The following is a 10,965-nucleotide window of genomic DNA, read 5'->3' as shown; positions in this document are numbered from 1 at the left end:
GGGGATTAAATTGTAGCCTCGTGAAGTGTGTTTTGTCGAAGCGAGATTCCGCTTAATAAAAAATAATGGCAAGTCTACTACTCCTGTTGCTTATTTTTTTGTTTTCTAAGTTGCTGCGTAAACAATCGTCACCATTTCGTTATAATTCATTGTTATTGTTGGTAATTTGGCGGTTATTTACGTGTTCAACAGATGAATATTATGCTCTGAAGGACTATAACACGAGCATCAATCATTACCATAACTATTAGTCTCCCTGTCATCCATTAGCTGATTAGATGCACGATCCGATGCAAGAAGAATTAAGATCTTAAAAACATAACCACTTTCATTGCTACTTATCTGCTTAAAAAAAAACAAGCAGATGCAGAATTATCACCTCAAACAAGGTCATTTTTTTCATCAACTTTCATCACCGTCATTTTCATCACTCATCTCGATTCCTGTGTTGTTGTTTTTGTTTTTTTGTTGTTGTTTTTTTAGTAATATTATCCGCAAAAACTCAAACCAACAAGTCCTCTTACAGTATTGGGCGCAAAAAGGTCTCAGCACAAAGGAAGTTCTAACCGTAAACATAAGACTTTGTGAATTCTGATCTTTGGTTCGATTTTTTTTTTTTTTTTTCTTCCTCTTTCTTTCTTCTTCTTTTTGTGTTTTTGTTTAGTTTTTTTCGTTCTTATTCATAATAATTTCCTACTTCCTTTCACCTCTTACTGCCATACGAGCTGTCGCCCTCTTTATTTTGCATCTTTTTCTTCTCTCTCTCTACACTCTCAGCTCTCTTTTAGTTATTTTATTTTATTTTTTCTTTTATTTTTCTTTTATTTTTCCTTTTCTACTTACTTTCACTATTTTCTATTTCATTCTTTTCTTATTTTTTTTCTTTTTGTCTATATTTTCATTTTATTTTCCTGTTTTTTCTTCTTTTTTTTCTCCTTTTTTTTTTTTTTTATTTATTTTCTTATTCTTTATTTTTTATTTTTTTTCTTTTCCCTCCCTTTCCCTCTCTCTCAGCTCTCACTCTCTCCTCTCTCTCTCTCTCTCACATCTCTCTCATCTCTCCTCACTCTCCTACTCATCACTCTCTCTCTCTCTCTCTCTCGTCTTTTTCTCCGTTCTCTCTCTCTCTCTCGCTCCCCTCCCTCGCCTTCCGTCCTCTCTCTCCATCCTCTCTCTATCACATCTCAATACCCATCTCTCATCTCTCTCCAATCGTCACTTCATCATCTCATCACTCCTCCGCTCTCCCTCTCACTCTCGGCTCTCTCTCTCTCTCATACCTCGATCTCAACTTATCTCCCTCCTTTCTAACATATCCTCTCTTCTCTCCATCTCCTTCTCTCGCCTCACCCCTACCCTTACTCCGGCCGGCGTCCTCTCTCCATCTTCTCTCCATTATACCTCCTCAGCAATCTCTTCTCCGCTCATCATCTCTACTTCCTTCCTCTCTCAATCCTCGGCTCGTCTACTCTCCACACTCTCTACTCCCCTCGCTCCCAGACTCCTAGCTAATCTCAATCTTCATCTCTCTCACTCTCTCGTCTGACACTGGCGATCTACTCTCTACTCTCTCTTCTTGCTACTCTCATCTACTCCCCACTTCGAAATCCTCTCTCATCTCCTCTCTTCTCTCCTCTCCTCTCTCTCTCGCTCTCTCTGCTCTCTCCCTCTATCCTCTCTAAACCTCCTCTCTCTCTCTCTCTCTCTATCCATCACCTCACTCTCCCCCACGTCTCCTACCTCAGTCAATCTCACCCCAACTCTCATCCAATCGATCCACTCGGTCACTATCCCTCAACTCCTCCAACTCAACTCACCTTCACACGTCTCCGCTTCTCTCATCTCTTCTCTCCTTCAGACTGTCTGTCTCTCTCTCTCTCTCCATCACGTCCTCTCACTCTCTCGACTCTCACTCTTCTCCTAGCTCTCTCATCCTCTCTTATAGCTCTCGTGTCGCCTACTTCTCCGCTCTGTCTCTCTCCTCTCCTCTGGCCGGCGCTCAGCCTGTCTCTCTTCTCTCTCCTTCGCGGCTTCTCTCCTCACGGTCTCGCTCGCTCCTCTCGATTCGTCTCTCTCTCTTCTACTCTCTCCTCTCTCCCTCTCCCTCCACTCCCTCCCTCTCCGTCTCACTCACTCATCTCTCATCTTTAACTCTCTTCCTCACTCTCTCTATCTCCCTCTCTTCTCTCGCACTCTATCCCCCTCCCCAATCGACCCTCGATCTCGCCATCGGTCACTCCTGCCCTTACCCTCCCAAACCCTCCTACCCCCCTCCCCTCCATCCCTCCCGTTTCCTCGATCTCTCCGTCTTGTCCCCTTCGCTCCTCCAGTTTCCTCCAATTCGACGCCTCTCTCTCTCTCGTCGGGTTCCTCTCTCTCCCCTACTCTCTCGCTCGCTCTACTCTTCTTCGCCTGCTCGTCTCTCCTGGAGGGTAGGGGCGGACAAAAGCAGAGGAAGACGGGAATAATGCCCCTCTTGTCCACACTATCAATATCTAAAAAAAAAACAAAACTAATATCCCTTTTTTTTTCGTGGACAGGAAAATGTGTTGGTGTGTTACAGTGTGTGTGTGTTTGTGTGTGTTTGTGGTCTGGGTGTCTTAGGGGCGTGTTGTTATTTTTATTTGTGTGCCTGACGTGCCGCATAAACCATGACAACAACATTCATTTTCCGCGATCTAACTGTAGTATAACTTCCCGCTAAAAAAAAACAGTTCTAACTTGTTAATAAACTTCTCACTTCCCTCCACTCACACACACACCCAAAAAATCAATTTATAAGATACAACATCCATACATGATCAACTATATATGAAATTCCTACAGTCATCTCAAAAATTTATCAACCTCAAGTGTCGATATTATGATCCGATTAATACAGCATAGCATAAATAAATAAAAAACAAAAAACGACAAATAAGGAAAAAAAAAAAAACACTATACAACATTTTGTAACAATCCATCAAGAATACATATTTGGAAATAATTCTAACACATTCGCGCAGGAACATGTTTATATTATCATATAATACACTAACACATTTCATATTATTTTTCATTTCAGTTCAGACCATTTGCTTCAATTACAATTTTTTTAATCAACAAATAGGTTTTAGGACTCCCCTCGCACGTCTCTTCCTCTACTCTTTTCCCGCCCCTCTCCTTGACCTCTCGGCCCTCTATTCTTCCCTCTCGCCCTCTCTTCCCTCAGCCAGTCTCTAGTACCCGGGCCTTCTCTTCTCCTCCCCTGCGCTCTCTCCCTCATCCCCTTTATTCTCCCTCTCGAACGTCCTTTTCTTTTCCCTCTTCTCTCTCCCATTTTCTCTCTAAATATCGCTCTCCTTTCTCCTTCTCCTCTGCTCCTCTTCCCCCCTTCCGTCCTGTCTCCTTCTCTTCCTTCTCCCTCTCTTTTTCCCCTACCCCGTCAAGATTTTTTTTTTTTATTCAAGTTTTGCCTAAAGGAAGAAAAGGAAAAGGGAAAAGAGAGAGAAAGAGGAGAGGAGAAGAGGGAGAAGGAAGGAGTGGAGAAGGGGGGATAAAAGAAGAGGGGAAGGGGGGAAAGAGAGAAAAGAGGGAAGAGGGAGGGAAAAAGGGGAGAGAGATGGGAGAGGATTGGCAGAAAGGAAAGGGGAATAAGGAGAGAGAAAGGGGAAGCAGGGAAGGAAGAGGGAAAAGGGAGAAGGGAAGGCTGGAAGGAGAAGGAGAGAGGCAAGGCGAATGGGGAGAGAAAATAGTAAAAGGAAAAAGGGAAAGAAGAATATGAAAAACAGAAGAGAAAGAAAGATGGACATAAGGAAAGGAAGAAAGGAGACAGAACAGTAAAGGGAGACAAAGAGTGGGGAGAAAAGTGAAGGGAGGAAGCAGGGCGAAGGGAGAAGTGAGAACAAGAAGGGGAAAAACACACTCTCATGCATAAAATAAAATACATTCATACATTATTGTATCACCTTGTCACTCGAAACGTCCGCGCATTACCAGCGAGAGAGAAAAAAAATCAAGTGAAATATTTACATCGCTGTCGTAACTCACGAGATAATAATGTGATATCACTAGGAGGTGATCGATACAGCGACAGAGGCGAAGGAAATGTGCTGGCTGCGGCGTCGCCTCCTGAGCCTCGTCTCCCTGGCGTCGCTCTGGCGTCATTTCTTTCCTCTGACCTTTTTAGTCACTTCTATACACACTCATATAACAATATTTATCATATATATATTATAATCTACCATGATATATTATATACTTTATATTAAGATCAAGAGATAATTAATAATTATAATGTATATATATAACTTATATAATAAGTTATATTAATATGCTTGTGTGTGTAGCTGATAGTGATATATTTATAAAATAAAACTATATATATAACTATATATATATTTATCATTAGAAGGAACATAGTATAATGGATATTAATACCTAATAGGCATAGTACTTTATTCTTATATAAGTCTATTTATGCTCTTAAACTCAATAACACTCTACCTCACTACAGCTCGTATCTCCCACAATTAGTGTGTGTATGATGTGTGTGTCACTGTTCGTAAGTGTGATGACTGTGACGTGTGTGTGTGTCTGTGCGTGTGTGTGATGGTGGTGTGAGTTTGGTGTGAGGTGCTGTCATGTGTGTAGTATGTGTCTGTGTGATGCGTGCTGTGTGTGTGCACCTCTACAACTATACGTGTGCTTGCTTGATTGCAAATTTACAGTCATTCAGTACCCGGAAATTCCTTGTTTAACCAGCTCATTCAAATACCTGTTCATATATTGTCTTACGCTGTCTGTACACTTCATCATTTAATCAGCTGACCAACATGGCGCTTTGTTTTATTTCGTATGATTCACTTTCTGTTAATCTATTGATTATCCTGTATCCATCGCTTCTTACCCCCCCCGATCCTGGGTCATCGGGCTCGTGAAACTGCCTCGACCCTCCTCCTCCTATTCCACCCCTTCCCGCCCTCTGCGCCTTAACCCCCGCCCTCTCCCCCTCTCTACAGTCTCTCCACCCTCCTCGCCTCTCTCTCCTCTTCCTTTCTCCATCCTTATTCACTCTCTCTCTCCTCGTACTCCACTACCCCACCCTCATCCGCTCCCGTCTCATCTTCTCAATCTCCCCTTATGTCGCCTTAAATTTCTCTCCTCTCTTACGTCACTCGCTCCTCTCCCTACACGAGCTCTCTCCTATCCTCTCTCTCCTCGCCGCGCCGCTTTCTCCTTATTCATAACTTTCTTCATCTTCTCCTCGCCCCTCTCCCTCTTGTTTTCAACTCTTCCTTTCCCAACCGATCCCCTTTTACTGCCCCCTCTCCCCACAGACCTCTCCTCTCCCCTCCCCTCCCCTTTCAGGATTTCTCCTACCCCCTACCCCCCTTCCTGCTCCTCCTCTCCTCTTCTCTCCTATTTCCATCATTCTCCTCTTCTCCCCTCTTCGTTCCCTCTTTACTCTCTATTCCTCTATCCCCCGTCTCTGCCCAACTTCCCTCTCCCCTTTTCGCTTCTACGTTCCTATTCCCTCCATCCCTCCTCTCTTCATCTCTCTCCTCCCCTCCTCTTCTCTCCCCTTATCTCCTTTCTTACCATCACTCCTCCGTTCCCGTTCACAACCGTATCCTTCGTTTGCCACGCCCTCCTTTGGTCATTATGTCCCTTCACGCACCGCCAACAGATCCTCGTCATTCCCCTCTAGGTCCCTTTCTCTTTGTCTCACCCACCCAATCAGTCCCTCCCTGCTCACATTTTCCCCTCCTCTTCGCAGGAGGGAAAAGTCTCTTCTGAGAGGATGATAGCAAGAACCATAAACAGATAGATAGATAGATGCCTAGATGGACAGAGAGAGTGAGAAAGGAGATATACAGATCGAGAGAGAGAAAGAGAGGATGGAGGGACAGAGCAGAAACGAAAAGAGAAAAAGAGAGAGAGATAGAGAGATATAGAGAGAGCAGAGAAAGAGAGGGAGAGAGAGAGAGAGAGAGAGAGAAGGAAGACAGACGAAAGAGCGAGAGAGGAAGAGAGAGAAGAGAGAGGAGGGAGGGAGGGAGAGGGCGGGAGAGAGAGGGACAGAGAGAAAGACAAGAGGGCAGATGAGAGAAGAGAGAGAGAGGAGCGGAGGAGAGCGAGAGTGAGAAAGGAAGTCGACAGAATCGAGAGAGAAGCAGAGAGAGAAGGAGGACAGAGAGAAAGAAAGAGGAAAAAGTGAAGACGAAAGAGCGAGCGAGAGCAAGAGCAGCGAAGAAGAGCGAGGAGATCGCGAGGAAGAGAGAGAGAACAGGTAGGAGAGAGGAAGAAGAGAGAGAGGAGGGAGGGAGCGGTAGCGGCCTGGAGAGGACGAGGGACCGAGAGAAAGAAGAGAGATAGAGAGAGAGAGCGAAAGCAGAGAAAGAGAGGAGATAGGAGAGGGAGAGACACAGAGAAAGAAAGAGCGGAGCGTTCTAGAAAGAGGGAGCACGGAGCCACGGAGCAGCTAGGAGAGCGGCAGAGGGAGCGTGGCACATCCCATTGTTTTCCATCCACCATATACCCACATGTCGTCTCTAAACCTGCATCACTCTTTTCAGGGGCCATCATCCGTTCCCCCAGCACACAAGGACTCCACAACGGCCACAGACTTCGCCACATCTTGCCTCTCCAACAACACAATATGATCCATTTCTTTTCACACTCCCAGACCAGTCCTCCCCCACCCATCATGTTCCACCTCCGCGTCCTCCCACCTCCTATCTCCAACCTCACACATATTCCTTTTCCGCTCCACACGGTCCCTCCCTCCACATATTTTTTTGTGCATCCTCACCTCCTCCACATTGCCTCATCGCAACGCTCCCTAGGCGCTCCATCTTTCCATCTCCACTATCTTCCCTGCGTTTCTTCACCTTTCAAGTCCCTCCTCTCTTACTACCGCCACTCCTCCACCTCCTCCATTTCAATCACATCGAATCTCATCCTCCGATCAAACCCGCTTCCACCTCCTCCACCTTCCTTCTCGTCCACCTCTTCCACTTTTTTCTACCTCTCCACCTGTTCCACATCTCCGAATCTCCTCCTCCTCTGATCCTCCCCGCGTCCACCTTATCCACGTCTTCCACCTCTTACACCTCTTTCAGATTCCACTTCTTCCACATATCCTCTGATCCTCCACCTCTTCCAACTCCTCTACCTTTCCACCTCCTCCACCTCTTCCCCATCTCCCTAGCTCCTCCACCTAATCTCTCCACCTCCTCTACTTTTTCACCTCCTCCACCTTTTCCACCTCTTCTACCTCCCTCACCTCTTCTACCTCCTCCACCGAGTCCCTCCACCTCCTCCACCTTTTGCACCTCCTCCACCTTTCCCACTCTTCCACCTCCTCCACATATCTCTATCTCCTCCACCTTCTCTACCTTTTCACCTCCTCCAACTCCTCCACCTCTTCCACTTCCTCCACCTTTTCCACCTCTTCCACCTCTTCCACCTCCTCCACCCAGTCCGTCCACCGCAACCTTCCCTCTGCCCTTGACTTCTTCCCTGCATTATACAGAGGTAGATAGCGGAAAAGGTAAAAGGTGAAATATAGTAGAGAGGCATATGGCAGGAGGAGGAAAGAAGGGGGGGGTTTGGCCTAGCCATGTCACCTTATATCGAGGTTGAAGTGGAGGACTGAGGTGTATCTCTCTGTCTCTCTGTCTGTCTTCTCTTTTCTCTTTCACTCACTTCTTTCTCATTTCTCTTTCCCCTTTGCCCATCTTTACCCTCTATATCATCTTTCTCTTTCTCAGTTTCTCTTTCTCTTTCATCGTTTTCCTCTTTCTCTTCTTTCTTTCTTTTCTTCTCTTTCTCTTGTCAAGTTCTCTCTGTCCCCCTCGTTTACCGCCCTCTTTCCTCTTCTCATTCTCTTTCACTATCTACACCTTTATAGATCAGCTGGAGGGGTCTCTCTATCTCTACTTAAACTCTCTCTTCCGCGGTCGTTTTCGCTTTCTCTTTCTTTTTCCTTCTTTTCTCAGTTTCTCCTTCTCTATTGTCACTCTACCACTCGTCTCTATCCTCTTTCATGAGAATAGATCGATCAATATATGAGAAGTGGACCTGTCTTTCTGTCTCTCTTTTCTCTCTATCCTTTCCTTTCCTCTGTCTTTCTCTCGCTCTTTTCACTTTTTTTGTATACGTTTTAATTTTCTATCGTGCGTTGCTTTTTAGCATCCTTTTCTCAAATTTGGCGATGCTGCCTTCATTTCTTTCTATTTTTTTTCCGTCCTCTGTCTCCTCGGTCTCTCCTCGCGGAATCTCGGACTCTCGGAGACTCGGTCTCGGCTCGGTCTCGGTCTCATCTCTCTCCTCTCTACGCGATCTCTGCTACTCTCTCCTCTCTCTCCATCTCGTCTCTCATGCTCTCCGCATTATCTTTCTCTCTCTCTCTCTCGCCTCTTTCCCTCCCGTCGCCAGTCTCTTTAATATTATATCTATCTATCTAATCCTATTTTTATATCTATCTACCTATCTTCCCTTTCTCTCTTCTACTCGTGTTCTATTCATCCGCATTCTGATTCGTCTACCTTTCTCGTTTCTCTTTCTCTAAAACTAAAATATTCGCTCATCCTCGCTAGCATAAGAACGCTTCCACAACTAAAAAAACCAAGACAAGTACAAGCAGCTAAAAAACTCTCCGCTCCTAAAAAAAACAACTGTATTAGCACTTGTTTAGTAAAAAAAAAAAAAATTAAAGTTTATAGAGGAAATTAAAACAAAATATCTCGAGGAATTGTAAAAAAATAGAAATTAATATTCTTCATCACAGCGAAAAAATAAATTAAAAAAAGAGAATAAAAACTAAAATTTCCATCTGCTCTGTGTGGTAGCGTTCTCCTCTGGTAATCTTACTGACCCGCGTTCGATTCCCGCACCGCCAGTGGATAGTAACCCCGGTCATTTCTTGCATACAAGGGGGTCCTTAGAAGGAGAAATAAATAAACAGACGTAATTTGATTGAAGTCACAAGATCCTGTCCTTTCGCTTTCTCTTTCTCTCTTTCTCTTTATCTTTCTCTTACTCTCTCTCTCTCTCTCTCTCGTCGCAAGGGGTCACCTTCTTTTCCACGGTTCGTTATGTTTTATTTTTTGTTTCTTACTTCTGTCTCTTTCTTTTTTTTCAGATTAGAATAACCATTGTAACAAATGGATTAAAGTTAATTATTATTACTTACCTCTCTCGTTCTTCTCGCTTCACCCCCTTTCCTCGTTACATCTCTTCCGTGCTATCAGATTAACGGTTCTCTGTCTCGTTCTAACCCCGCCCCCCCCCCTCTCTCCCCTCTTTTCCTTGACCCTCCAATCCCCCTTTTTTCCCCTCAATCTAACCTTTTGGAGATCCTTATATTTCCTTCCCTCTTCCCTTCCTCCTTTTTATCAACCCTCAATTCTCCCCAATCTTCTTTTTCCCCTCAATCTAACTTTTGAAATCTTTCTCTCTTCCCTCGAGAGAAAACGGAAACAAGCTACTCTTTCTCATTCTCTCTCACTCTCATCTGTTCTCATTCCTCTTTCTCTTCTCTTCAGTTATCATTTTCCCTCTTTCTCTTTACCCTTTCTCTCTCGCTCTCTCATAACTCGCTCAAGCTCCTCTCTCGCTCTCTTTCTCTTATTTCTCGTCTTCTCATTTCTTTCGGCTCTCTCTCTCTCCCTCTCAGTCTCTTCATCTCTCTCATCTCTCCTACACACTCAGTCTCTCTCATTCTAACCATTGGAGATTTTTCATTTCCCCTCCTCTCTCCTCTCTCCTCGCGTTGCGTTTCCCCGAATGTAACTTTTGAACTCCTTCTTTCTCTCTTGTCTCCTCTCCATTCTCCATTTTTCTCTCATCTCTATCCTAACTCTCTCCGGACCCTTTACGAAAAAAGAAAAATTTTCATCTCTCCTTTCTCTTTTCTTTAAATTTTCAATTCCTAAAATCCCCCTTGATTTCTTTTTTTGTAGTTTTCTCAAATCTTATCCTCCTCTCTCTCGGTCGCCTCTTTTCCTTTCTTATAGTTGTGCAAGGACCTAACATCGGTCTTTCTATTTTTCCCACTCGAATTTTTAAAAAGGCTCTTTCTCTCTCGCCCCCGCTCTACAGTCTTTGCCTCCACAATTCTAATTTTTTTTTTCTTTGTTGTTTTTTATTTTACAAATGCCTCAATCTTCAATTTGAGTCAATGGGGAACTTGGGGTTGGTAATTATCGCAGAAGCACAGACAAGTAGCATTCCTAGAGGAAATAATTTACGCGACAACGATCTTGTATAATTATTAATTCTTGTATAATTCGCTTGTACAATTCTTAATGCTTTGTATAATCCTCTTATATATATTTTTAATGCTTGTATAATTCATAAGTTTTCATAACTACTTTCTTCCAGACTATTTCGATCCTTTTAAAATTTATATGATTGCGCACATGATCCACGTACAGGGAGACATTTTATAACAGAAAAAAACAGGAGAGGAACTAATTAGCTATTTTCTACACAATATACTTAAATCGACAGTAAAATACCAGAGAGATTTTTTTTAAAGATAACCGCAAAAGATTGTTATTTGTTATAGGGGCAATATGTTTTAAAAGGAGGGAGATTTCTTAAAGACACGAGACAAACCCTTTCATTATAAGTGCCAATTTGGGGTATAGGGCGGATGGGTGATTCACTTAAAAAGCACACTCATCCTGAAATCTCATCCTAGCCAAAAAATTGGGCAACTTTAGCCAATTTTGGTACCCCGCACAAACCCCAATAATGTTTGTACAATCAGTCTCCATCATTTCCTCTCTCTCGACCACAGTACCTTCTTCTCTCTCGTCTCTCTCTCAACTACTCCTCTCACCTCTTCCTACAATTCTCACTCTCTACCCACCCATTCTCTCTCTTCATCTCTCTCCTCCAGCTCCTCTCGTCTCTCTCTTCCCTCTCTATCTTCTCCTCTCTCTTTCCACTCGCTCTCTTTCGTGCTCTTCTTCG

Source organism: Penaeus chinensis, chromosome 25 (genome assembly GCF_019202785.1).
Source record: "Penaeus chinensis breed Huanghai No. 1 chromosome 25, ASM1920278v2, whole genome shotgun sequence".
Classification (NCBI taxonomy): domain Eukaryota; kingdom Metazoa; phylum Arthropoda; class Malacostraca; order Decapoda; family Penaeidae; genus Penaeus; species Penaeus chinensis.
The sequence above is the reverse complement of the archived record's forward strand: the minus strand, read 5'-3'. Positions refer to the sequence as shown.